Source organism: Sturnira hondurensis, unplaced genomic scaffold (assembly GCF_014824575.4).
Source record: "Sturnira hondurensis isolate 20B ecotype Veracruz unplaced genomic scaffold, ASM1482457v3 Scaffold0003681, whole genome shotgun sequence".
NCBI classification, from domain to species: domain Eukaryota; kingdom Metazoa; phylum Chordata; class Mammalia; order Chiroptera; family Phyllostomidae; genus Sturnira; species Sturnira hondurensis.
This window is the reverse complement of record NW_028076312.1, coordinates 6,341,958-6,368,533: the sequence shown is the minus strand read 5'-3', so window position 1 is coordinate 6,368,533 and position 26,576 is coordinate 6,341,958. Positions and strand designations below refer to the sequence as shown.

The window sequence follows — 26,576 nt, the reverse complement described above, 5'->3', positions numbered from 1 at the left end:
TATTCCAGGCAAAGAATAGGTTGCAAAAACTACACATGATCTTTAAGGATCTTTTCAACCTAAGTACTGGGAGCATTCTTAACATCATTTATTTCTTTGTAAACTCAAGTCATATCTCTCAAGTTTTAACTTCTATATTTTATATATTGGTTTAAACAAAGAATGCATACTTAATAGTGAAAGTTCAGATTAAAGTTCAAGAAAATTACCTTGGTTGTAGCAGTATTCTCAGAGGGTTACTCTTACAGAATTATGTGAGGGAGGAACAGGCCCAGTCTGGAAAAAAGTCTGAACTTGATTATTATTATTGTTGTTGTTGTTGTTATTGATTTGAGAGAGGGGGGGTGGGGGGAGAGGGAAACAGCAGTTTGTTGCTCCATTTATTTAAGTATTCATTGGTTGATTCCTGTGTGTGCCTTGACTGGGGCTTGAACCTGCAACCTTGGCATATCAGGATGCACAGTCTAACCAACTGAGCTACCTGGCCAGGGCAAGTCTGAACTTTTTATAAATGAAAGGCTTCAGTGAATTTTCAAAAATACTTGATTTCAGTTACATTTGGAAAATGTAGTTGAAAATAGGAACTTACGGGTGGTATTTAAGTGTAGCTAAAAAAAAGAGCATCAGCCGTTGCCTAGAGTAGGTGAGCTCTCCGAGAAGGTCGTGGAAACCTCGTAGCAACAGTATCTCGGGAGGAAAGGGCTTGGATGCTTATCCTAATATAAGCAGGAGGGCATTTAAAGGGAAAAGCTATGTTAGCAAGCTTTTTAAGAGAAAAGCTTTAAAGGTTCTGGCTTAGAATACGGAAGATTGCTTTTTTCAGTGAAGCGGATCAAGCTGGGTGGTGATGAAAGGTTCCTGGTGTGTTTCTGCTTCTGCCTCCCCACGGAGATCTGGGAGCACAGTACTGCTGACAGTGACGCGCTCGTCACGGGCGGAATAACGATGCTCCCTTCGGTTTGGTTCCGACCCTGAGTGAAACACGGCACTCATAATGAAGATAATCCTTTGAACTATCTGAAGATCCACAAATCATGTTCCTGCTTTAAAAAAAACTATCAAAAGAAGTCCGTTAGAACATTTTGACAGAACAGATGCTGCTTAACAAGTATAAACAGATTTTCAACCAAAAGAAAAAGCATTTGGCATAAGGAGGCATTAATCATTAAAGGTACTGTGATGGAGTATTAATAATTCCTAGGTGGGTTCTACTTTTAACTTGAACATGAAGAAGTGCTACAGAAGTTCATACTCAGATGCAACCATAGCAGTTAGAATGTTTGTGTGTCTGGACTATTGTTTAAACGTCGTAACGTAGTCCATCAAGGTTGCCGCTGCTCTCGCTCAGGCGCGCACACACAGTGCTGATGTGAATCCAGTGAATGGGTCACATGTGAATCTAAACCATCCTCCTCTCAGGTGGGCACGCCAGTGAGAACGGCGGCTGGGCCCTCAGGAGCCCGCTTTTCACAGGCCCGCAATCCAGTGGCAAATGAGCTCCCATAGCGAATGTCCCTTCCTAAGTGGGTGAGTGTTCACCTCTCCACTAAAGACACACAGAAACCAATTCTAATTTAAGGGCATCTGTCTACAGCTTATGCAGTGAGAAAAATCTATTAAGTAAAACAGTGTGCTCTGTGGTTGTATTAGTGCTTCCCTTAGGTAGAGGTCAGCTGTCTGAAACAGCAAACAAGCTGAAAACACACAAGAATAAAAATAGCTCTGAACAGCCAGAATGAAAGGGTATTACAGAGTTTGTATAATGAATCTCACAGACTTTATTCTGACCCTCATTTATGGCCTATTTTTAATAATAACTACAATTTTTACTTCAGAATGCTGGCCCCGTCTTTTTTCCTGGAGTGTCCTAGGCAAATGGCCGTACAGACACAGGGGAGTATCAGTTTACGGGCAACTTCTGACACCTGGGGACAGGGGCAGGCACCTGCCACCGATCCTCTCTGAGCCAGAGCTTCATTAACAAGGCAATAGCCATATCCAATTGATTTTTCTAAAACAATTTAATTAATAACAAGCATTTAGCTTGTTACTAAATGTTTAAATCTAACTATTTGACATCAATTATTTTGAAGAAACCATTCTTTTCCCACTTAGCCATGAATTAGAAGGACGAAGTTGGGGGAGTCCTGTTAGTCAGCTCTGTGACAGGAAGTGATTTGGTCATGGAATGTAGAGAGAATGAGCCATAAAAACCCTGGTCTCTAAACCTAACAGGCGGAGCTGTTCTGACAAAGGGCAGGCGGGTCTGTGCAGTCAGCAGCTTCTCGGAGAAGGGCTGCCTTGCCGCACAGCAGAGCAACGGGCATGCTTAATGAGTCGTCAGAAGTGTTTCCTTTTAATTTTGATTAGATCCCATTTGTGTATTCTTTCCTTTATATCCCTTGCTCTAGGGGACATATCAGTAAAAATATTGCTGTGTGGAATGTCTGAGATTTTCCTGCCAATGCTCTCCTCTAGGACTTTAATGATTTCCCGGCTTATATTTAAGTCTTTTATCCACCTTGAATTTATTTTGGTGTATGGTGTAAGTTGGTGCTTGAGTTTCATTTTTTTGCATGTGGCTGTCCAGTTCTCCCAACACCATTTGTTGAAGAGGCTATCTTTACTCCATTTTATGTTACTGCCCCCTTTGTCGAATATTAATTGACTGTAGAGGTTTGGATTTATTTCTGGGCTCTCTGTTCTATTCTATTGGTCTATGTGCCTGTTTTTATGCCAGTACCAGGCTGTTTTGATTACAGTGGCCTTGTAGTATAGTTTGATATCAGGTATTGTAATCCCTCCTACTTTGCTCTTCTTTCTCAAAATTGCAGCTGCTATTCGTGGTCTTTTGTAGTTCCATATAAATTTTTGAAGTGTTTGTTCTATGTCTGTGAAATATGCCATTGGCACTTTAATAGGTATTGCATTAAATCTGTAAATTGCTTTGGGTAGTATGGACATTTCGATGATGTTAATTCTTCCAATCCATGAACACGGTATATGTTTCCATTTGTTTGTGTCTTCCTTGATTTCTGTCTTCAGTGTTGTGTAATTTTCTGCATACAAGTCTTTAACCTCCTTGGTTAGGTTTATTCCCAGATATTTTATTTTTCTTTTTGCTATATCGAATGGGATTTTTTTCTTGATTTCTGCTTCTGCTGTTTCATTGTTAGTATACAAAAATGCCTTTGATTTCTGGATATTGACTTTGTAACCTGCTGTTTTGCCAAATTCATTTATTAGTTCGAGCAGTTTTTTGGTAGAGTCTATAGGATTTTCCATGTACACTATCATGTCATCTGCAAACAATGACAGTTTTGTTTCCTCCTTTCCGATTTGGATGCCTTTTATTTCCTTTTCTTGTCTGCTGAAAACAGTATCAAGATACAAAGAGAAGCAACTGTTTGGGAAAACATATTTGCCAATGATACCTCAGACAATGGTTTAATCTCCAAAATATACAAAGAACTCACTCAACTCCACTCAAAGAAGACAAGCAACCTGATTAAAAAATGGGCAGAGGACTTGAACAGACATTTCTCCAAGGAGGACATACAGAGGATCCAGAGACACATGAAAAGATGCTTGATATCACTAGCTATCAGAGAGATGCAAATTAAAACCACAATGAGATACCACTTAACACCAGTCAGAATGGCTATCATAAACAAAGAAACAAACAACAAGTGCTGGAGAGGTTGTGGGGAAAAGGGGACCCTAGTTCACTGGTGGTGGGATTGCAGACTGGTACAACCACTATGGAAAGCGGTATGGAATTTTCTAAGAAAACTAAAAATGGACGTGCCTTTTGACCTAGCAATTCCACTGCTAGGAATATATCCTAAGAACCCTGAAACACCAATCCAAAAGAACCTATGCACCCCGATGTTCATAGCAGCACAATTTACAATAGCCAAGAGTTGGAAGCAACCTAAATGCCCATCGGTCAATGACTGGATCAAAAAACTATGGTACATTTACACAATGGAATTCTATGCTGCAGAAAGGAAGAAGGAGCTCCTACCCTTTGCAACATCATGGGTGGAGCTGGAAAGCATTATGCTGAGTGAAATAAGCCAGGCAGTGAAAGAAAAATACCATATGATATCACCTTTAACAGGAATGTAAACAACAAAACAAACAAGCAAGCAAAATGTAACCAAAGACACTGAAATACAGAACGTGCTGACAGGGTCCAGAGGGTAGAGGGGAGAGAAGCACAGAGTAAAAGGGGATGGACTCACATGAATAAGTATGAAGGACACATGGACAATAACTAAGACGGGGGGCGGAGATGGGAGGGGGTGGGGAGCACTGGGGGGGCAGGGCTGGAAATACAAGAAAGAAAACTGTACTTGAACAAAAGTTAAATAAAAAAAAATATTCAGTAAACCAAAAAAAAAAAGTGTTTCCTTGTGTTTACTCAGTTTGATTAAGGAGCGTGAAGTAGAGTCGGAAAGATTGCCGGCAGAACTGTTTGGTAAAGATTTTGGCATATGGAGAAATTAGCTCCCATCAGAAAGTAATACAGGATAATTCATCTCTATACCCCCAAATCATTCTTGAACTCCATTCCCTGTCAGTGTTGTTTTGTTGTATTTTAGAGATTTATATTTCTTTTGGTAGTTTTAACATTCGCCCTTAGCTCAGACTTCCTGCAGATAGCAGCGCAGGGTTGTGCTGTTATCTCAGAAACCCCAGGAAGCACCTCTCCCCAGACATCACCAGGCTGATGCAGGTACCGAACCTTCCTTTCAACACTGTGCCTCATGGTCAGAGGGGACACTCCCGTGGTTCTCCCTGACCGTCTCTCCAGACCACCTGCTGAGAGCCCCTGCGCCTTCACATTCTTCCCCTGATTAGAACACTGCCACTTGAAGGCCGTCAAAAGGCGTCAGTGCTTACTCCTGGCACAGGTAATTTCGCCAGGAGATTCTTAACTCTAGAAACAGTTAGTTAGTCCTTGAGCATACAATACAGATAAGGTGTTACTCTTTTTATTTCATTTCCAGAAGCATAAATCCGGGGTAAATCTGTGTTCCCAACATATAACCTTGAAGGGTTATTCTTCGCATCTCCAGTTGCTAATCCTATGTTGTGGAGTTAGGCAAAAAAAGACACCTTTGAAAAGAGTTGTGGATAGGTAAATGCAGTACCCACATCCTCCTACAGCCACGTCAGAACTACAGCAAAACCACAGAGCAACTCTCATTGATATCCACCCGAAACCACTTGAATGGAAGTCCTACAACAAGGGATGTAAAGAAGCCACATCAAGACTACAAAGCCAAGTTCTTTGTCAGTCACATTACAGTCAGATCTATGACCATGCCATGTCTAGTGTTATCATTTTCAGACATTGTTTCACTCTGATGTGTTTGCAAATAGTTTCATCTTAAAGATCCATGGAAAGGACTCTGACTTATTCTGAAAGAGTTATCTGAGAATAAATTTTCAAATCACACCCTTAAACTGGACGCAGACTCACAGAACTCTAAGGAATAACCAGGTTTATGGAATACAGGCAGGGGATCTGGATAACAAAGAATTGATCATATGAATTGAGGATGATTATTATTTTTATTACGTTTTTCAAAATATTGCTGGCTTTAAAAAATTTTTGTTTCCCAGATATAAGGACATTTGTTTTTTTTTTCCTTAGAGCAGTTTGGTAAATTATACCTTTGTAAGCAACACAGAAGCATTTATATTTGTCTCCCTATCAGTGCCCTCTCGGATTTGGAAATGCGTAGTGATTGTTATTTAATTTTCATGGCAGTATGGCTGTTCACATGAATTCAATGAGTGTCTGTTCTCTGTAACAGGACACAATTGGAAACTGGCTTACTAACCAAGACTTTGAGTGGCATGTCATGTTTGAGAGACATGCATAGACTCTCATGTTACAAGAAAGCTTTAAGAAATTAAGATTGACTTTGGAAGCCAGTAAAAGCCCCTTGGAAACCCACCTGGTACTGGGCTTATTTACACAGTTCACGGCAGTCTTTCCAGGTAGGGAATGCAGGTTGCTTTCCTGGGAGATGGCGAAGAAAGAACCTCAAGACACTTGGGGGGAACCCTGAGAACCTGAGGAATTAGCCCAAATCCGTGGGTATTGCAGGCAAAATCTGGTGGTAACTATGTAGCTCAGCTGCTTTGCCCTGAGAGGTTCTTTGAAGTTCAATTTGGAGGTTCCTTATAAGATTCCAATAAAAGAAGATTTAAGAGCCTACACGATCACGTGTTGTTCTGACTGTATTTGTGCATAATCAAGTGAAACTTATTGAAACCAGACTTATACAATAGTCTGATGGTCTTTGAGAAAACTGAGGACAATTTTAGGGAGAGAAATTGTGTTTCCATAGAATCTACCATACTTCGCTGTGGCTATTAAACTCTCATCCAGTTACTTGTTTACAAATTTTAGTTTTCACCTGTAAGCTGTACTGGATCTTGAGTTTTTCTAGTTTCCTTAAATATTTAGCTATAACTCTCTGAACAATGCTTCATTTTTTCCCCACCTTTTTTTCTCCACTGTGTGGCCGGCTTCAGTGCCTGCAGCCTACAGGCAGAGGCCGGGCAGTGGTTCCAGGCCAGGGTGCTCTGACATGGGGCACTGTGAGAGACCCAGGGGGCTGGGCCTGCCAAAAATCCAAGCCCATGAGTTTCTCCCACCCTTGGACTTGGAGTTACTAAGAACTAAAACTTTCTGGAGCCATGCAATTGCCGATTACAGCTAAAGGACGCACTGTGAACTTCAGAAAAATCACCGCAACAGCTGATACACATGAACCCATCATGGTGATAGATCACAAGCCATGCAGAATTCACCTGAGCGCCTGATGGCATCCTCAGGGACACTCACACGGCAGACGCGGAGGGTCTGCCAGACCCTCACTGCCTGCTTCGTTCCAGCAAGAGGAACCTTGAACCTCACATCCAGAAATCTCAACTGACAGCCTCACAGAATCAAACTGGTTTATAATTCCTCTGATTGTTAACCTTTTTTCCCTTCTGTTTTCATAGACATGCCCCTTATTAAATACCTGGTTACTTTAAAAGAAAAGAGCTATGGATTTTGAGTCTATGTGGATTTTGATTAAGTGCTGTTGCTTGTTGCTTGTGCATATATCTCCTCCCCACCCCTATCCTTAAGGGCAGAGACTGTGTCTTGCTGGTCACAGTATCCCTTACACCCAGTGCAATACCAGGACAAATCAAGGATTCTGTAATGCTTGTGAGAGAAGTGATTGTAGTTTTATATAAATCACAGTGCAGTGATTTCTGACCATTGGATAGGCTTTGTGAGCTCATATGAACAACTCAATATTGTATATAGAATTGTGAATGTGTGAGAATGTATCTGTCATTTCGAGAGAGAGATAGACAGACAGAGATTGAGATCCATAGCTTTAATCAGATTTTCAGACGGATCTGTGTCCTCGAAATATTGAAAGCTATACACCTAGGACTCTCCCAGAATGGAGCCTTGTACTTTGTTGTTTCAATTACAATAAACAGAAAACTCAGGAGAAAGGATTTTTCTTTTGCCAGAACAGTTTCATTCACTGAGGCCTTGCTGTTTGCTGGACTCTGTGCTGGATTCAGGGGTACAGCCCCCAGTAAGACAGATAGGGGCCATGCCCTCAGGGAACCCAGAAATTGGCCGGGAAACAAATATTGAACCTACAATGATACAGACTATGAAATGCTTTATTCAAAATTATATACTAATTGTGTTTAGGTGTAGAAGGCATACTTTATAGATTTGCCATGTGTGGCAAAGTCAGAAGGTGAAGCAAGATGAAATTTGCTAGGATTCATGGATTTTTGTTTTGGTAAAGGCTGTGCTAAATGTACTGGGGAAAGGAAAGGTGAGCAGGGCATGCATCTGCCCCGAAGGAATTCTTAACCTAGTACAGTGGCTCTCAACCTGGCTACACATTAAAGTCATTGGAGGTGAGAAGAGGAAAAGCAGGCACCTGCCATAGTCTCGCTCAGGTGGAAACTGCTAAAATAGCATAGACACTTCAGAGAAAGGTCTTGAACTTTCTTATAAAATTAAACACATACTTACCCTGTGATCCAGCAATTCAAGAAAAATGAAAACATGTTACAAGAATATTCCTAACAGCTCTATTCATAATAGATCAAAACTGGAAAGAACCCTAACGGCCACCAGCAGATGAAGGGGTAAACTGTGGTATATTCATACAATGCGATACTTAATAAAAAGGAGCAGACTGCCAATATGCACAACATCAAGAATGAAAGAAGCTTCATACAAACTGTGCAACGCATGATTTTCTTACATGAAGTTCTAGTGTAGGGAAAACTACACTACAATGCGGCGAGAAAGCAACGGTGGTTTGCTCTGAGGATGTGCAAGGGTTGGAATTTCCTAGGAATGGGCCACACACACACGCACACACGCACACACGCACACACGCACACACGCATGCTTCCGTCACTGGCTCGGGTGCCCAAGAGCCCAGACCTGGCCTTTATCTTTCATTAAGTTTATTGGGGTGACATTATTAAGAGTACATAGGCTTTAAGTGTTCATTTCTTTGATACACAGGCTGCTGTCTTGCGTTGTATGCGCACCACCCACGGTCAAATCATCTAATGTTTCTAAATGTTGGGGGAAATGTCACTGTCAGAGCTGTAATCAAAAACTTGAGATCATCCTATTTTGCCCTCCTCCCCCTCATCAGTTTCAGATCTCTAGGCTGGGACCCCTGTGCATTTTTAAAAGCTCCTCAAGTGATCCCGAGATCCACTGAGATTTGAACTACCAAACAGAAGAAAGTACAAGAGAACCCATATTAGTTTTCTGTTACTATTGTAACAAACTACCACAAACTCAGTGGCTTAAAACAACACGGATTGATTATCTCACCACTGTGTAGGCCAGAGGTTTGGGTTGGCCTGGATTCTTTTTCTGCTCTAGGTTTTATAAGGCAAAACCGAGGGGTAGGCAGGCTTATGTTTCTTTCTAGACATTCTGAGGGTAAATCCACTGCTGAGTTCATTCAGGTTGTTGGCAGAAATCGTTCCATGTGGTTGTAGGACTGAGGTCCCATTTCCTTGTTGGCTGTTGACTAGGCGTCATTGTCAGGTTCTAGAGGCCACCCGCATCCCTTGGCTTCTGGGCCCCTTCTTCTGTCCTCACATCCAGCATTGGCAGGTCAAGCCCTTCATCTCTCTCTGCCCACCTTCTTCTTCTGACACTTTTGTCTTCCTCGTATGCTTCGAAGGGTACATTTACATTGACCCTCCTCCCAATAATCCCGAGTAATCTTTCTGTGTCAAGGTCAGATGATTAATCTTAATTCTGTCTGCAGAGTTTTTTTCCCAGCAGCATCTAGCTGAGTGTTTGATTAAATAACCAGGGGATGAGAATCTTGGGGGGCCAGCACCTTATAATTCTGCCCACGCAAAAGAGATCCATATAAAATGCTGAGGGCTCTCAATAAAGATAACTGCCTTCCAATTGGGGAGCATCTGGGAGACCTCCCCCGAATCGGTAGCACTTCCTTGTCATTTGAAAGGCAGCTCTGGTGGATGCTGTGGAGCCCGAACAGGAGACAGTAGTAGTTTAAGTGCCGTGTGGAGAAAGGTGAGGTGTGGTGCACTCGGAATGGCCTTGTCCCGTGAATACTCTCCCTGTGCGCTAGTTACTGTTCACGCAGAGCCGTTCAGGCTGGCTGTAGCATGCAGTCAGATTTTCTTTGTAGATCGAAGTGGAAACATAGAATGTCAAAAGGCTACACACTCAATGTGTAGAAATATTATTTTTAAGGGACTGGGGCCATTTTGTACTGTGGTTCCTGTATCACCTTCTCTTTGGCTATTAGAACACGTGTGAAAGTCTGTATTTCCATATTGCTAAACCGTTCAAAACTCCTTATCTGCTGATGAAAACCAGGGGACGTGGCCTTCCATATAAGTATAGCGCTCTGCCTCTGATTCCTGTGGTCTTTGACTGACTCACCATTTCAGTGGACCTCATTCCCTGCTGTGTGTGGATGGTGACATCGGTACTATCTTCGCTTCTTCCGAGAGAGGCTGCGGTCCTGGGGCATATGTCAAAACACTGCAGCCTTATCAACTGATTTTTTTTTTAGTAATTCCACAAAAAGGAAAAGTCCTTTTATATATGCATTAATTACTTATCTTCCTTTTTATCTGTTTATAAGCTTTTTTTAATTTGAGAGAGAGAAACATTAATTTGTTGTTCCACGTATTTATATGTTGGTTGATTCTTGGCTGTACCCTGACCGAGGATTGAACCCACAACCTTGGCGTATCAGGATGGCGCTCTAACCAGTTGAGCTACCCAGCCAGGGTTGTATAAGCTTCTCAAAGGATTCTGTATACCTTTTTATTTTGAAAGGCATGCATGCATCTATACAAAAAAGTCTTACAATACCTCCTGTCAACCTTTTAAAAATACAAAGGACATAACTGCCAATGGTGATTTTTATTCAACCTTGTTTAGCATGTGTCCATAAGGGCTAAAATAATGAAACCAGCCCAGCTAGCTGGTATTTTTTGGCAAAGCCGGATGTGAGAAATAGAATTCAAAAGGGAAGGCATGGTGACAGAAAGCCAAGGGGTCTTCTAACGAGGATCAACAAATGTCACCTTCCTTGTGTGACTCACACTTTGCTATTCAAACTTCTAGTGCACTCTCAGCATGCCAGGGTCTTTCCAGAACTTTCTTCCTTGTCCCTTGCCCGTATGTATTTTCTTTCCTTTTTCTTCCTGCCTTCCACTCAAGCCTAAAATGTCGGTCATGATGATTAGGGAGGCCTGCCAAAAGAAACCCATCCTTTTGTGCCATTTTTTACTGGCTTGGAGAGGAAAAATCGTTTTTTGTGTGCGTTCTGAGTAAATAGTATACAAGCAATTCATAGGGCAGTTCACGTGGCCGTCAGCACCTGCGGGCAAGCACCGCCTCCTGGCCAGGTTGCAGACTTCTCGTCTCCACCCTGCCGTGGTCTCCCAGGTGGTTTACTAAAGCTTTGGGTTGTCCTGTTCAGAGACACCGGAAACTGTTTCTGATTCCACCTTTCACCATTGGTTTTCCGGCTTTAATATACAGCGGTACGATCTCTGGTAGCTCTAACCAATTGCTGTAGCTTTCGCTTACTTCTCTCCGTATTTCCACAGTGCCAGCCCACCACATCAGTTTGCACATATTTTTCTATGGGCAATATTGAATTAAAAATACATATAATCAATTGTGCAGAAACTTTCTTAGGTAATTTCTTCAGGCTCTTATATTTTCAGTATTTTTAGTACTTAGTTAAAAGCTTACTGTAAAGATCCTTCAGTGCTGTTGACATCCAGTCAGTGGTGTGTTTTTATGAAAAGGCCCAACTCCGATTTATGGTGTATCTTTACATCATCATTATTAAGCACAAAGGATTATTTTTCGATGTTTGTATTCAAGCAACCCTTTTCAACCTTAAAAAAAATCAATAGGTTTCTACATTTCACATTATTTTCTCTGAGCAAAGGAGGCTATAAGCCAGCAATTCTGAAACTAGTGCTTTATGTATACACCATGATTGAACAAATAAGCAAATATACTGCAGATGGTAAGAGCCAGTTTCTCTCTGTGGAAGAAACAAATTAGGAAAGGAGGGAAAGCTAAGATGAACCTTGTCATGTTAGATTGGAATTGGAGTTACCCGTGTGCATTCAGAGTTGTTAACGCAGAGCCCAGCACAGCAGTGGAGATAGCTGGGGGTGTGTCTCTGGGTTAGTAAACGCACAGACGTTTCCTGCTGAGAGGCCTGCTGCTGGGGTCCAGAGCAGAGGCCCTGGATCCCAACAGCAGTGACCAGCCCAGCCTCCGCACCTCGGCTTCTAAACACCATTTACCAGTAAAAGCACCCAGGGTTCCTTGGAGAGAAGTGTTTGGTTTTAGACCTGGGGCAGGGAAAAGACAGGAGGAGGCTAGGACATCTTGTGGTGCCAGAAAATGATGGAAGAGCTCAAAGAGGAGGGAGGCGTGCCAAAAGGCCAGCCTGGCCGACCTTGGAGGGCACCTAATGGCCAAGGCTGGAACAATTTGGCAAGAAAATGATAGTTTTAGATCATACCCCATAGAACAAAATAATTTCCCGTAGAATAACTAGATAAATGGTGGAGAAGGGACAGGCTTTTCTTACAGAAGAATTTTAGTTAATAAACGTGAGAGCAAGGAGAGAACGAGAAAATCACCGGGAGTCAGACATGCAGTCATCGCAGCACACAGACTCACGGGGACTGCTGGCACGGGTGGGCCCGAGAGGGTTGTGCCGAATGAAGTCAATCGCTCAGAGGACGCCGAGCACCTCATGGTGTCACTCGTATGTAGGATATGAAACTGAAGCTCCCAGACACAGAGGCAAGAGGGGAGGAGGGTAGTAAAGCGTAAAGTGGGACAGACGTATGGTGACAGAAGATGATTTGACTCTGGGTGGTGGGCACACACCCGATGCAAAGACCCTGTGTCACAGAAATGTGCACCTGAAACCTGTGTGACCCCATTGACCAGTGACCCCAATACATTTGATTAAAAAGTAAAATAAAATTAGGAAATGAAAGTTTGAGGAAAAACAGGATGTTTGCATAGTCTGAGAGTGTCCCTCCCAAAATACTAATTACAAAGGGGAAAATAGTAAATTTACTGTGTAAACACCCAGCTCACGCCACCTCAACTGATCAAGGCATATGGATGTCATAAACCGAAGTGTCTGATGTGACACATGAGGAAGGACATGGTGTCCCTTCTGTGATAGCCTTCTCCAAATGCCTATCCTAAGTGTAAACATGAGAAAACATTGAGCAAACACAAACCCAGGAGTCCACCATGGAATAACTGACCCGCCCTTCAGAAGTGTCAAGGTTATGAAAGACTGAGAAACTGTCACTGATTGGAGGAGAATAAGAACCCACTAAATGGAGTGGTTCTCCATTCTCCAGCTACTAAATGGAGTGTGTGATCCTGGAGTAGAAAAAGGACAATAATAGAAAAGCTGATGAAATTCCAAGAAGGTCTGTGTTTTAGTTAATACCGTGCCAAGATTCACTTCTTGGTTGGGTGACTACAGTGTGGTCATGTAAGATGTTAACATTAGGGGAAGGTGGGTTAAGGGAGTGCAGTAACTCCCCGTACTATTTATTCAACTTTTTATAAATTTCTATTGTATTTTTTGTATTACCATTTAACTCCCTTATACCCCACTTCCCTCCACCACAGTCACCACACTGCCATCTGTGTCTGAGTCCTTTTTTCTTTTTGCTTGGTTGCCCTACCCCAGAGCTGTCAGCCTGCTCTCTCTCTCTGAGTCTGTCTCTGTTTGGCTTGTTAGTTCAGTTTGTTCATTGGATTCCACATATGAGTGAAATCATACAGTATTTATTTTTCTCTGATTGGCTTATGCGTATTTCACTTAGCCTAATGTTCTCCAAGTACATCCATGCAGTCACAAAGGGTAAAATTTTCTTCTTTTTTTAATAGCCGAGTAGTATTGCATTGCGTAAATGTCCCATAGTTGTTTTATCCATTCATCTACTGATGGACCCTTGGGCTGCTTCCATGTCTTGGTGATTGTAAATAACATGCAGTGAACATAGGGTTGCTTTTAGAAGTCTAAAATTATTTCAAAAGAAAAAAGATGCTGGATACTTACATGTACAGAGATGTATGTAAAAGGACATTAGTTGCAGCATTTTTCCCAATAACAAAAAATTGGAAAATAGCACAAATGTCCATCATTCAGGGATTAACTAAATGTTTATGTTCATATAATTAATATAGTTATTAAGAAGAACTACAAAGCGCATTGTACTGATATGTATGTGATAGCGAAGGAAGAGGGTTGAGGGTGTGTACCTCCATTCAGGCTGCCTGGATCCTCGTCCCATCCCCAGCACGTAAAACTAACTCTGCAACCTTGGGCAAAGTGTGCCTCCTCTCTCTGTTCATCAGTTTCCTCATCTGTAAGTTGGGAATAATAACAACAATAGTAGTATCTACATGTGGCTCTGGGGAGTAAATGTGAAAACCCGTGCAGAGCACTGAGGTTAAGACTTAGCACATGATATTGGTAAAATATTAGTGCTTTATTATTTTCTAGGAATAAATGGGGGAATAACCCCAACATAACAGTAGGTATCAAAAGGTGCCATTTCTGTTTTTTAAAAAATTCATGTGTATGGCTCTCAAAGATTAGATATGAATGTGTCACTGGTGGTGGTGTTTGGGGGGCAGAGGGCAGAAGGTAGGGGAACTTCTGCTAAGCTAAACATTTAATATTTTACTTCATATCAAGTGTATAGTTAGAGAAGCATGTGTAGCAGTCTTTAAGAGAAGCTGCTAGCAACTATTAAATAGAAATCAGTAAGAGACAAGAACTATATTTCTACTGCTAAGGGAATTGGGTAGTCATTCTAGGTAAGTCTCCATGGTCATGTGACTTGTCATCTGTCATTGTGGAAAGCGTAAGAGGCCCGACTCTGCTCTCTGCCTCGGAAAACTCAAAACTTGTCAGTCTCTGTAATCACCTGGAAGGTGGTTCTTAACTTGGAACATGAAAAAGTTAATGGCTCTCACCTATAGTTCTAGGCTATGAAAGGTTATTGTTGAGGATGGTTGTGACTAGCCCTGTGTTTTCATGGGAAATAAACCAAAAGGCCTAATTGTAGAGTTGAGCCAGAAATAAATAATTCCAGTAATTTTCACTAGAATGACTAAACCCTGGAGTATAGCACCAAAATGATGTATTATCCAGGCCTGTCGTTAAAAACAGGATAGATGTCAACTGCTTTTTGATTCCCAGGTTGTGGAGGCCCAATTACAGTACAGGCCAAGATTCACTAACATCTTAACAAAGGCCATCCATGTACAGCCTATACATGGCACATTTTCAAAGAATATGTTTATGTTCAGATTTTGGATACGACATCACTTTCTATGATTATAAAGGTTTTAGGGGGGGTTTCCCGTGCTTTCTTTATTGCCTGTTCTGACGTCGTTTCTAGTGTTAGGGCGCTAAGCCCGACCACCGCGCTTTAAGAATGCACAGGTCTGTGCAGCAGATTTACAGCCCACCTGTCTTCAGGGTTTGGGCTGTCTTGGGTTTCTAAAAAGACCCCAGGCTGGAGATAGGGTGAAATGTCAAAAAGTAAGGAATTATTGCAGGAATATAAAAACCGTGAAGCATCAATCCAAAAGAACCTATGCACCCCGATGTTCATAGCAGCACCATTTACGATAGCCAAGAGTTGGAAGCAACCTAGATGCCCATCGGTAAATGACTGGATCAAAAAGCTATGGTACATTTACACAATGGAAAGGAAGGAAGGAGAAAGGAAGAAGGAGCTCCTACCCTTTGCAACATCATGGATGGAACTAGAAAGCATTATGCTGAGCGAAATAAGCCAGGCGATGAAAGACAAATACCATATGATATCACCTTTAACAGGAACCTAAACAACAAAACAAACAAGCAAGCAAAATATGTACTTGAACAAGAATTAAATAAAAAAATATATCATTTAAAAAAAAAGAGACCAGTCCAAGAAACGAGAATGAAAGGTAAAATGCTCTGCTCTTCTTGTGCATGTGAAATTCCTTTTGCTATGCCCCCCTAATATACTTCTCAAATACAAATCGCCAAAGCCTTCCAAGGGAAAAAGCAAAATTGTTGAAAACTTCATTTTCCTCATCTGACTTTTGGTAATGTTTTTACACATCTTTCACCCTGGTTTTCTTAAACACTTGTTTGCATAAACACTGGCTACCGGTTGGTCTGCTACTCTAAGATCATTCAGATTTCATTTAGGTTCCACTTTCTCCTTCAGGGCTCCTCCTGCGTTTCTCTTCTGTTTCCGACAGTCACAGTCTCATCCGTGCGAACTGGATGGCAGAGCGTGTTTCTTTTATGAGAAAATTAGATGCAGTGCAGTGAAGCCTATATTGTGGTATTGACAGGGGTGGCATCCTAAGTGCAGTGTGCCGCTGATTCTGGTAAAGAATTTTAGCATGAGGTTGGGTTTTAGAGTATTACATTTTAAAGGTACTGGTTTGCATAGCTAGTGCCAACATGTGATTGTAGAGTTTATGCACGAATAACAGCCCAGCTGCAGTGTTTGTAGAATATCCCACATCTTCCAAGTACTTTGGTTTTAGAGGCTAGGATTTTAACATCAGATGGAATTGGCGGGCTGTGCTGGGCACTGCTCGTGGGAGCCACTGCTGCAGAGTTGGGGTGACAGCAGCAGGCCCGGGGGAAACGGCCACATACTCTTGGAGTTTCATCATTTTGAGTGTAGTTCTGCCCCTGCCACTTAACTGGCTGTGTGTGACAAGTTATTGAAGCTTTCTGAGGCTCCTTTCTCCAGCTGTACAATGGAGATGACATTCCTTCATTTGAACAGTTGTCATAAGGATCACATTAGATTATGTGTCAAAGTGTCCAGCACATCCTCTGGCTAATGACCAGCACCAACAAGCCCCTCCCCACCCCTGCCTGTTCTAACCCACCTCTGGCTCAGTGTTGTGTTGGCTCAGATTTTGAAAAACAGGCAACAGGAAATACAAAGTTTCTTTTGATACTGGGTTTGAAAATCCGTATCAGTTCTCTTTCTTCCTTTCATTCCTCCATTTATTGTAGACTGTGTACCAGGGATAAGATGAGTCCTCCTCTCCTTGAGAGGCACTCGGACTGCTGCACACGCGGGAGAGACAGGAGACACTGGGGGAGGGCAGAGGCAGCATCGCCGCGTGCACCCTCCGAGCGAGGAGGTGAGGGAGGCTGGGGTGGCCTCACAGAGGGGAGTGAAGTGATATTTAAGCAAAATCTGGAGGAATAGGAGATAGTGGCAGGGAGAGAGGGAATGACTAGTTCATTTGGATTTGGGGGTGGATGACAGAGGATTTCCAGGTGACTCCCAGGAGGTGCCTGGTGGTGCCAGTTCACTGAGATTAGGAATGCAAGAGCATCGTTACTGGAGCTGGAGGTAATCATAAAAGGCCATCTATCTGGTAGCCCTGAATGCGGAAACTGAGGAACTGTTAAGGGGAGGCTCAAGGAGGAGTTGAGACCTTTTCAAGGCCTGTCACACTCCCCTTGTGTTAACAGAAATATAATCGATCGTTAAAAGGGACCCTAAAGAACAGGACTGAGAGTTTGATGTGTTCTGCCTGAGAATTTTACACATGAGACACCAAGGCATTTCTGTCTTTGTAACAAGAGAAGGTCACTGCAAGCTGTCAGAATTGAGAAGGAGGAATGAAGGGGGCCAGGGCGGGGTGGGGGTGCCGCGGCAGGCAGGCCGTGGTCTGAGGTCAGATCCTGAGGCGAGAGTAGGTAGGTAGCCAAAACCTAGTGCTGGTCGAAGCAGTGTGGGATGACCCAGACCGAGTGTCCACAAAAGAGCTCTCAGCGTGGAGCCCCGGGCAGTGTCCCGTTCTGTGGGCACGCCCCACATCGGATCTGGGAACAGGAGACGAGGAAGCCAAGCCAGTGTGCATGTGGAATTGGTCCAGAGCAGTGCCACCGACAGCAGCCGTTGGGGTGGCCTGGCACCCGTCCTGCTGGCCGGCCCCACTCTGTTGCTTTGCACCGTTCGGCTGATGTCTTTCAATTTTGTTTCTCCGAGCTTCCATGAAGAGGAAAGTTACCAAGCCGTATTTCATCCCAGATTTGATCTTACATTATTTAGGGTTGTGTGAAATTTCTCTTCTAGATAACTTATGTTCTGAAAATAGCTAATAGTGTTAATTTCATATGGCCTCTAATTGTCTTTAAAAATATTTGCTGTATATGTTTTGCTACTAAAAATAGCATAAATTAGAATGTTGTAACCACATTTATTAATAAGATTTATTATCTTATAATAAGATAATAAGATATCTTTATAAAACAGACTTCTTAGTCTATAGATAATGAGACACTTGGAAAATGAAAGTGTAAAAAAACAAATTGAAGCATATAATCTTCTTCTTCATTTCCAACCTTACAATAAAACAGGTTTTAGGACATTTTATGATTCATCATACAGTTCAAATAAATGCTATGTATTTACATTTGATATTTTCTAAGTTTGCCCAGCCCTTTGTTTCATGAAATACTTGTGGTATTTCAGCAGAGAGCCTGAGACAAGTAATTAAGCCTGAGAACATCTATTTTTCTCCTATATATCCTATTCCTTTTTCTTCCACAAATATTTGATTATTGCCTGAAGTCTTTATTTCTGCTGAGAGAATTACATGTCTCCTTCTTATTAATTATAACTGAGCGAAGTGTTCAACCTAAATGAGTTTTTCAGTTGTTAGATATTTTCTTAATGATATTTATTGCTGAATTTTGATCCATTTGAATTTTTCCTAGTTTTCCATATGTGCCTTCCACAAGGATTTAGGCATTGGACTTACCTACTAATTAACTCATTAAGCAAAATCTGTCCTTGGTATGAGTTCTGAGCAACCCATTATGCCACAGTACCTAAGGTTCTTCCTGTAAGGAAAAACATCTTTTGTATGCTGGTTTTTGTGAGTATATTAAAAGATACAACTTTAGGGGGGGAAAGATGAGAATATTTTTATAGAACACTTGTTTTGTGGGGGAGGTGGTCAGGTTTTAGAATACAGCTTAATTTTGTCTACTTTTTAGCAATACAAGAAGGCCATTTCTGGAAAATGATTAGTTCAATGAAGGCATCATAAGCCCTCCTTCCTGTGTGATGGCCACACCTCTCTCGCATCCATTGTTCGGGAAGGTATGAGTCTTCGTTTGGGTGCTGAGAGTTAAGGGCCAACTTGGCATTCACACCTCCTCATGCTGCATTTTAACCTGTGATGGATTTACATTTCCAATAATGATTAGTTTTCAAAATTTAATGTAAATAGGTATGGTGGACCCCCTTACAACATGGATTACCATGTGGAGTTAGATATACCATTTCATGGGTGGTGTGCATGTGTTTTAATCACAGATCATTCAAGTTGGAAGTCACCCTCAGGATGGTTCTGACCCCTCTCATTTGACAAGCGAGAAAATGGGTCTCAGGGAGATACTGTGACTGGCTCAAGGCCCTCGTCAGTGTGGATAGGCTAAGAGAGCAGAGATGAGTAACGCTAATTCTTCTCCCCACTGCCATGGTTGCCCACCTGCCAGGATGCCCGTAATGTGAAATGACATGCGAAACTGGTTCCTGGAAAGTTGTGATAGCAGTCTGTGACACAGAGGAGTACAGAATTACCACTCAGGTCTGGGTTTGCTGTTCTTTGCCCGTGGCCTGTGTCAGGGATTCAGTTTTCTGATCTCCACTTCCATTGCCTTTCTCACAGTCTCACACCAGTTAAGACTTAGTTTTTAATCTCTCTCACATGTAAGTAGAAAAGACTTTACAAGAAATTCCTCTTGGTCACAAACTGATTAGGAGGGGCCAGTACCAGTAACACGTTGTAGTGAGGATGTAAGCAGGGAATAGTCACTCAAGCAATGGGAATGGGGGCAGAGCCAAGTAGGCCAGAATCCAAACTAACCCATTTTACAAGGTTAGTTTTGTGCATCTTTTTAACTCAAGCTTAATGATATCTCGGCTATAAGACTAGAAAAGGTATAATGGATTAGAGAATAATCTGTACCCTGGGGGGATTTAAAAAGGACATACTTTTTTCCTTTTCAAACCTTTATCCACAAGTCTGGTTTATAGTCTTACATGTATAAGACTTCTTGAGTAATGTAGTGTATTGAAAATAACACAGCACAGTAGCTGGGTTCAAATGCTAGCTCCATCACTTTCTAACAGTGAGCCCTAATTTTCGCGTTTGTGAACTAAGGTGGTGTTTCTGGTGCGGCAGCTGTGTGTTGGAGTCATCTGGAAGGAGTTATGAAGACTGCCCAAAGCCAACAGAATACTTCCAGCCTCCACCCCCAGAAAGTGTGATTTTAATCAGTCCGTGTTTGATTGGGATTGTGTTTAAAGCTCCCCAGGCCATTCTAATGGACAATATCCACCAGACCAGGTGACTCTGAAGTCCCTTTCACCTTCTAATATTCTGCAATTTGAAATTTTTTAAGTGTCATCTAGCCCAACCACACATAATCAACCCTCCTTAGTTGAAAGGTGGCATCTTGTTTTTATGTTAACACTCATGTTGAAAGGATGCTTATTATAGCATCAGAAATCTCAGATTCTTAAAAAGTTTTTCCTGATAAGCAGCCAAATTTGCTTTTGGAAAAACAGATAATAAATCTTATTCTTTATTTATTTTATGATATTTCTGATATTTGAAGATGATTTTTATGATTCACGTATTTAGCTTTTAAGGCTGAATACTCTTCATTTTTTATCTCTTGTTCCTGTGATACTACCGTGTCCCGAGCCCCTGCTTGTCCCAGCTGCAGAGCCGGGTCACTCCGTGAAGTATCTTCCTAGAGTTGAACCTAATCGTCCCTTGATCAGAGGAGGGAGCCCAGAGGGTGTGGTGATCATCCTCCTCAGAGACTCTCGCCCAAGCATAGGGTTAAGCAAAGTCCCTGGCTTTAGTAAGTAGTTCATTATCAACAACACTCACCAGTCTACAGGTACAGCCTGTATCATCTACTAATAAATAAAGTAGATGATAGAATTCCTGGTATTTTTGAATTCTTGTATGTATGTACCAGGCATGGTTCTAGTATTTAAATACAACCATACTTGAACAATAAAATAACAAAAAATAAATAAATATATTATACATTTGGTTCTTGCAATAACCCTATGAGTAAGGTACCATTATTATCTTCATTTTATGAATTAAAAGAAGAAATAAGTCAAGGAGTACAGAAGGTAAGTAGCTTGCCTCTGATTTCTTAGTAAGTGCTGGAGCTAGAATGTGAATAAATCAGGCATCTTAACTGCAGAACCTGTAACCCTTTAGCCTTTCAGTAGAGGTCTCCTCATCTATAAGAACATTGATTTCTTAGGATCCCTCCACCTTCAAGTTCTTAAGTTTCTATATGAGTTAATAGTAGTATGTTTGTACCAATCAGTTTAACTTAGTATATTCGAATAAAACACTCTCCAGCCACTTAGGTCTACCTAGAGTAACAAAGCCAAGAGTTTCTCATTTATTTTGTTCTAAATCACTGACATCATTACCTGAATTTGCACAACGAATCACTCTTTTTACTTTGTGGAACTACTACATACATGTGTACATGGCTACATGCATACATACATAACATAAAGGAATTTAGATTCTGTCCATTCATCTAGCACCTGCAAGTATGGAGAGAGCCCGTTCCGAGCCTTACATATTCCATAGAATTCTCCAGCTCTGGAGTTTCAGATATTATGACTCGTGAAGTCAGTCACCCTTAGTTTGTAAGTGCGGAAGATGTGGGTTGAAGAAATTATATGGCAAGTATGAGGTTTATACGCACATCTAATTAGGTAAACTAGATTATAGGAGATATGTCCAAATTTGTTAAAATTACATGCTGTTTTTAAGAAACAAAGTATTTCAGAAGCTACTTTCCATAAAAACAATTTATATGCTAATTATGTTATTTTTATTTTTAAAGGAGATTTTTAATGAATTCTGCTAGGCAATCTTTGTTCAATTTTCCCAAATAAATTTCCTAAAACATAATTTTATTATTCAGATGAGTGTTTCTTCAGTTGACTCAAATAGAAACTTTCTGACTCTATCATTGAAAAATCATTTAAAGTACCCTTGTTGATATCCAATAATCCTTTGTGTTTTCACAGTTTCACCAGCCTGAGAAATTTGTATTGATTCTAACTCTTTATGAATATTATTTCTTAGTCCTTGTCTGATTCATTCTGAAAGCTCAATCTTTCTGTGTAAGGCATATACACTTGAGTTTTGCCAATAAAAAACATGCTGTGGGGAATAGAAACATTTCAGAAAAAAAATGACCTTGTAGAAGCCGTTCTCTCCATCTGATTGCTTTATATTAGCTTCAAATATGTTTGTATGATTGATAACAGAATATAAAATTGAAAAGCTGCAAATACATATTTCTGCTCACTGGGAATCTTAGCCTAGAGGCTGCTGGGTCTGCTTCTGTTCAGTTTTGCAGACCATGTGCCAGCTCAGTATATTTTTCTGAATTAGGCTTGTGAGCGTCTCAGCCATCAGTTGTGATTGCGGATGCTAAGGCTTGGGTGTCCTTGTGTATGTGTGCCAGTATTACTGTCTAAATCATTGTGTCAGGAGCATAAAGAAAAGCGTACTCTTTGATCTATAGATCTGATTTTCTCTTGAACAGCAAAGGTTTCTCTTTAACAGCAGAATTTCAAGTTTTCATCTACAAGAGGACTGTTGCTTTTATAGCACAGAAGGGCTTTGTTAAGGGCGCTGCCGTTCTTGGGAAGCTTTTGATTTTAGTGGAGAGAGTGATTTGACACCTTATGAGGCGCAGGATGGGAAACTGAGATCTCCCTTTCCTTTTGCTGACCTTCCTGTCACCGTTGTAGATTCCTAGACAGATGGGGGTGGGGGGAGCGTGAAGCTGATCTAGCCCAGTCACCTCGTTTTGTAGGTGACACTGCCCGGCACTGTGCACTTGTTTCCTTTACGTTTCTCCATGACATGGGAAGCTCCACGAGGTGAAGGACCCGATTGGCTTGGTTCATTGCTGGGTCCCGGAGCCCCAGTAGGTACTCAGTTCAGGTTTGCTGAGCAAAGGGAGAACCCAGGATTTGGGAAGAGAAAAGACTTGCCCAAGACCAGCCAGCCCATGAACAGCAAGAGCTGACCTAGAAACTTCATCTTCTAACCACAAATTTTGTGACTTTTCCATAATTAAAAAAAAAGACTTTGATTTAGGAATCTAAATTATTTGGGGGCCTTAATCTATATAGGAGATCACAGTTTACATGTATTGGATACTATTTTGCAGGTATATAAACTACTTATTTCATTGAACCATGTAGTACAATTCACTGATTAAAGGTATTTTTGCCCATATTTTTCAAAGGTGATTTGGACTTTGAAAGATTAATTTATATAGAGTCAAAGCCAAGATTCAAATCTTTTCCTGCCTCCAAGTTCAGTGATCTTTCTACTTTTGCGTTTTATGTGGAGATCGATGTTTGTCAATGTGAAAAATTACCCAGGCCCGTAAGTCACAGCAACTGAGATTATTTAGCCAGTGCTAACCATGGTGTAGAATTTAATACCTGTAGAATTTCCACCTGTAGAATTTCCTTAAGTAAGTGCTGGTTTAGCTTAGAGATCTTTATTTAAAAGGCAGTAAAAGAGGCATTGCTTCCAGACTCTCGTCTGTGTGATTGTCTTGGCCTCCTGTGTGGTCTAATCTGAAAGGCTTTTCTGCTCCCTTGTCTCTTTTCCCATAAATGGGCTTGAATTTCCTCATTTCTGTTCCTAAATGATTTTCAGCTTTTGAGGCTTTCCCTCTGAATCACAGATATCCCAGAGATGGAATGGTATTAAAACTTCACTGGAAGAAAGACTTGCCTTTCTTTGTGTTTATTAAGGAGAATGGAGATGAATGAGGGCCAACGAGAAAAAGAGGCCACTGTCACACAGAACAATGCCTCACATGCTTTCAAAGTGATAGACCTCTTCTTCCCCAATGAGATTTTTGTCCAGGCTCCATTGGACTAGTTCCTTGGGACTCAGGATGTTCTCCTCACATCTCCTCTTTGGTGTGTAAACCCACCTGCAGCCACCTTTTGGCAGAGGCCGTGCGTGAGTAGCGCCGCTGTTTCCTGTACTCAAATTGGAGGTTTCAGGAGGGGGTGGCGCGCTGTGGCATTGCGCTCTGCGGCGGGGAGAAGCAGCTGCCTGTGCATAGGATCGACTGCGCCACTACCTTCGTTTGTTTGTTTTATTTCTCAACTGTGGATACTCCAATGCTTGTTTCTGTTAGGACAATAGGTTAGAAACATTGGTCTTTTAAAATCATGACCCTAAAAAGTAGAACTTCTCATTCTTTAAAAAGGACATTTTCTTTTTTCCTACCTTTTTACAGTTTTTACTCGGTACCAGACCTTTGTGTCTTTTTGCATAAAACGTACATTTAGCTAAAGGTACTAAGCAGCACACTGGTGGTTCTACCACCTTGTTCTTTTGTGTTCTCTTTCTGTATTTTTGAAGAACCCTAATCAGTTGTTTGTAATCAAGGTTGCTGTCTACACAGATACAGCCTGCGCTGCGTCTTCCATCTGTTCATTCTTTTTTGGCTGAACAGTCAAGGGCAGGAGATGGGGTATATTGGCAAGAAAAGGTGCTTAATTCTGGTCATCTTTCAGTTTCTTTCTCTTGATTTCTTCCATGTTATTCTGGTTTCCAGCAATGGGGTTTGTGGTGCATTATTTGCAAAGATGGCCCCCTGGAGTTTTCCCCATCCCTGTATGCACACGCTGTCCTACCCATCAAGAGGCAGAGTCTCTGTCCCCTCCCCTTGAAGTCTGGGCTGCCCTAGGTGACAGAATGTGGCAGAAGTGATGTCGTGACAATTGCAGACTTTAAGAAGGGGCAGCTCCTGAGCCACCGTGTAAGGAAGTCAGTCCAAGCTGACCTGCTGGAGGCGGGAAGCATGCTTGTCGCAGGAGCACAGAGGTTCAGCAGACTGCAGCCAGCCAGCACCGCTCCCGCGCGTGGCTCTGAGGCACCTTGGATCCTTTAGCTCCAGGGGAGCCTGGCCGACACCCTGTGGGGCAGGGATGAGCAGTCCTCTCTGAGCTCTGCCCCAAACTGAACATCCGCAGAATTGCCAGCAAATAAAATAGTAGATGTTACAAGCCACTGACTTTCGGGGTAGCTTGTTGCAGAGTAGATAACTGTGACAGGGTTTTTATATTTTCTAAATCTCCCCCCCTCCTTTTCAGATCTGGTTACTGTTTGTCCACGGATGTCCATGACCCTGTATTTCTGAGGGGCCAGCTAACTGATGAGGATTTCTTTGTGGTGGTAAAATTTGTTCAGCATTCATTGGTGCTGTTTCTCATTTTGTTTTTTACCAGCTTTATATTTGTCTTCCTGGGAGCAGATGTGATGTGTCACCCGACATGCCCCGAGAGGTCATTTCACTGGGGCACACAGTAACGCCAATTTTTACAGCTGTTTATGGCAGAGAAAAAATTACTTCTCTCCCTCAAAAGAAAAATAGTGAAGATGGAAAAAAAAGACTTTTTATTTTCTCTAAACAATGTTTCCTGCTACTAGATTAGACCATACTCACCTCTCAGACTCTGTGAATAGCTGACTGTTCTATTTATTGGTGAATAAAGAACGAAAGAGAAGGATCTGGATTTAAAAAATGAAGCAAAGGCCAAGACCATCCAGGGAGAGTTTGCAATGCACATTTTCTGTTCAAATTATAAGTATTCCCAGGAGAGCTTAGATTTCTGGGAGGATCTGAAATAAATTTTTTTCTAATCACATGTTTTATTTTTATTAAATTGTATTCTTCCAAAAGGGCTGATACTACATAAGCCGCAAAAGGTTCCATTTTAGGGAAAGTCAGTCTTTTTAAAAAATATATATTTGTTTTATTGATTATACTATTACAGTTGTCCCAATTTTTTTCTCCCCTTTATCCCCCCCACCCTGCACCCCGCCAGCTTATAGCATTCCCCTCCCTTAGTTCATGTCCATGGGTTGTACATAGAAGTTCTCTGGCTTCTCCATCTCCTATACTATTCTTAACCTCCCCTGTCTATTTTCTACCTACGAATTATGCTTCCTAGACCCTGTACCTTTCCCCCATTCTCCCCTGCCCTAATGATAACCCTCTACGTGATCTGCATTGTGTGGTTCTGCTCCTGTTCGAGTTGTTTCTTAGTTTTTTAGGTTTAGTTGTTAGTAGTTGTGAGTTGGTTGTCATTTTACTGTTCATAGGTTTTGATCTTCTATTTCTTAAATAAGTCCCTTTTAACATTTCATATAATAAGGGCTTGGTGATAATGAACTCCTTTAACTTGACCATGTCTTGGAAGCACTTTATCTGCTCTTCCATTCTAAATGTTAGCTTGCTAGATAGAGTAATTTTGGATGTAGGTCTTTGCCTTTCATGACTTCGAATACTTCTTTCCAGCCCCTTCTTGCCTGTAAGATTTCTTTTGAGAAATCAGCTGATAGTCTTATGGGCACTCCTTTGTAGGTGACTGTCTCCTTTTCTCTTGCTGCTTTTAAGATTCTCTCCTTACCTTTCATCATGGTTAACTTAATTATGATGTGTGTTAGTGTGTGCTTCCTTGGGTACAACTTTTTGGGACTCTCTGAGCTTCCGGTACTTCCTGGAAGTCTAGTTTGTTCAGCAGATTGGGGAAGTTTTCCTTCATTATTTGTTCAAATAAGTTCTCCATTTCTTGCTCTTCCTTTTCTCCTTCTAGAATCCCTACAATACAGATGTTGGAATATTTAAAGATATCCCAGAGGTTCCTAAGCCTCTCCTCATTTTTTTGAATTCATGTTTCTTCATTCTCTTTTAGTTGGATGTTTATTTCTTATTTTTATTCCAAATTGTTGATTTGAGTCCTGGTTTCCTTCCCTTCAGTGTTGGCTCCCTGTATGTTTTCCTTTA

At 41.5% G+C, this 26,576-nt stretch overlaps 1 protein-coding gene, 1 long non-coding RNA gene and 1 other non-coding gene across 7 annotated transcripts in view; 2 read left to right on the top strand and 1 right to left on the bottom strand.

Moving 5' to 3' along the window:
• The window catches only part of PSD3 (pleckstrin and Sec7 domain containing 3), a 572,156-nt gene that overhangs the window by 368,640 nt on the left and 176,940 nt on the right, over positions 1 to 26,576 (top strand). The window lies entirely within an intron of this gene.
• On the bottom strand, positions 6,536 to 6,667 carry LOC118984298 (small nucleolar RNA SNORA42/SNORA80 family). The gene has a single exon (XR_005065896.1). It is a non-coding gene; the product is annotated as a small nucleolar RNA SNORA42/SNORA80 family (small nucleolar RNA).
• Positions 17,428 to 22,830, top strand: LOC118984278 (uncharacterized). Its single transcript, XR_005065890.1, has 2 exons — positions 17,428 to 20,548; positions 20,601 to 22,830. It is a non-coding gene; the product is annotated as an uncharacterized LOC118984278 (long non-coding RNA).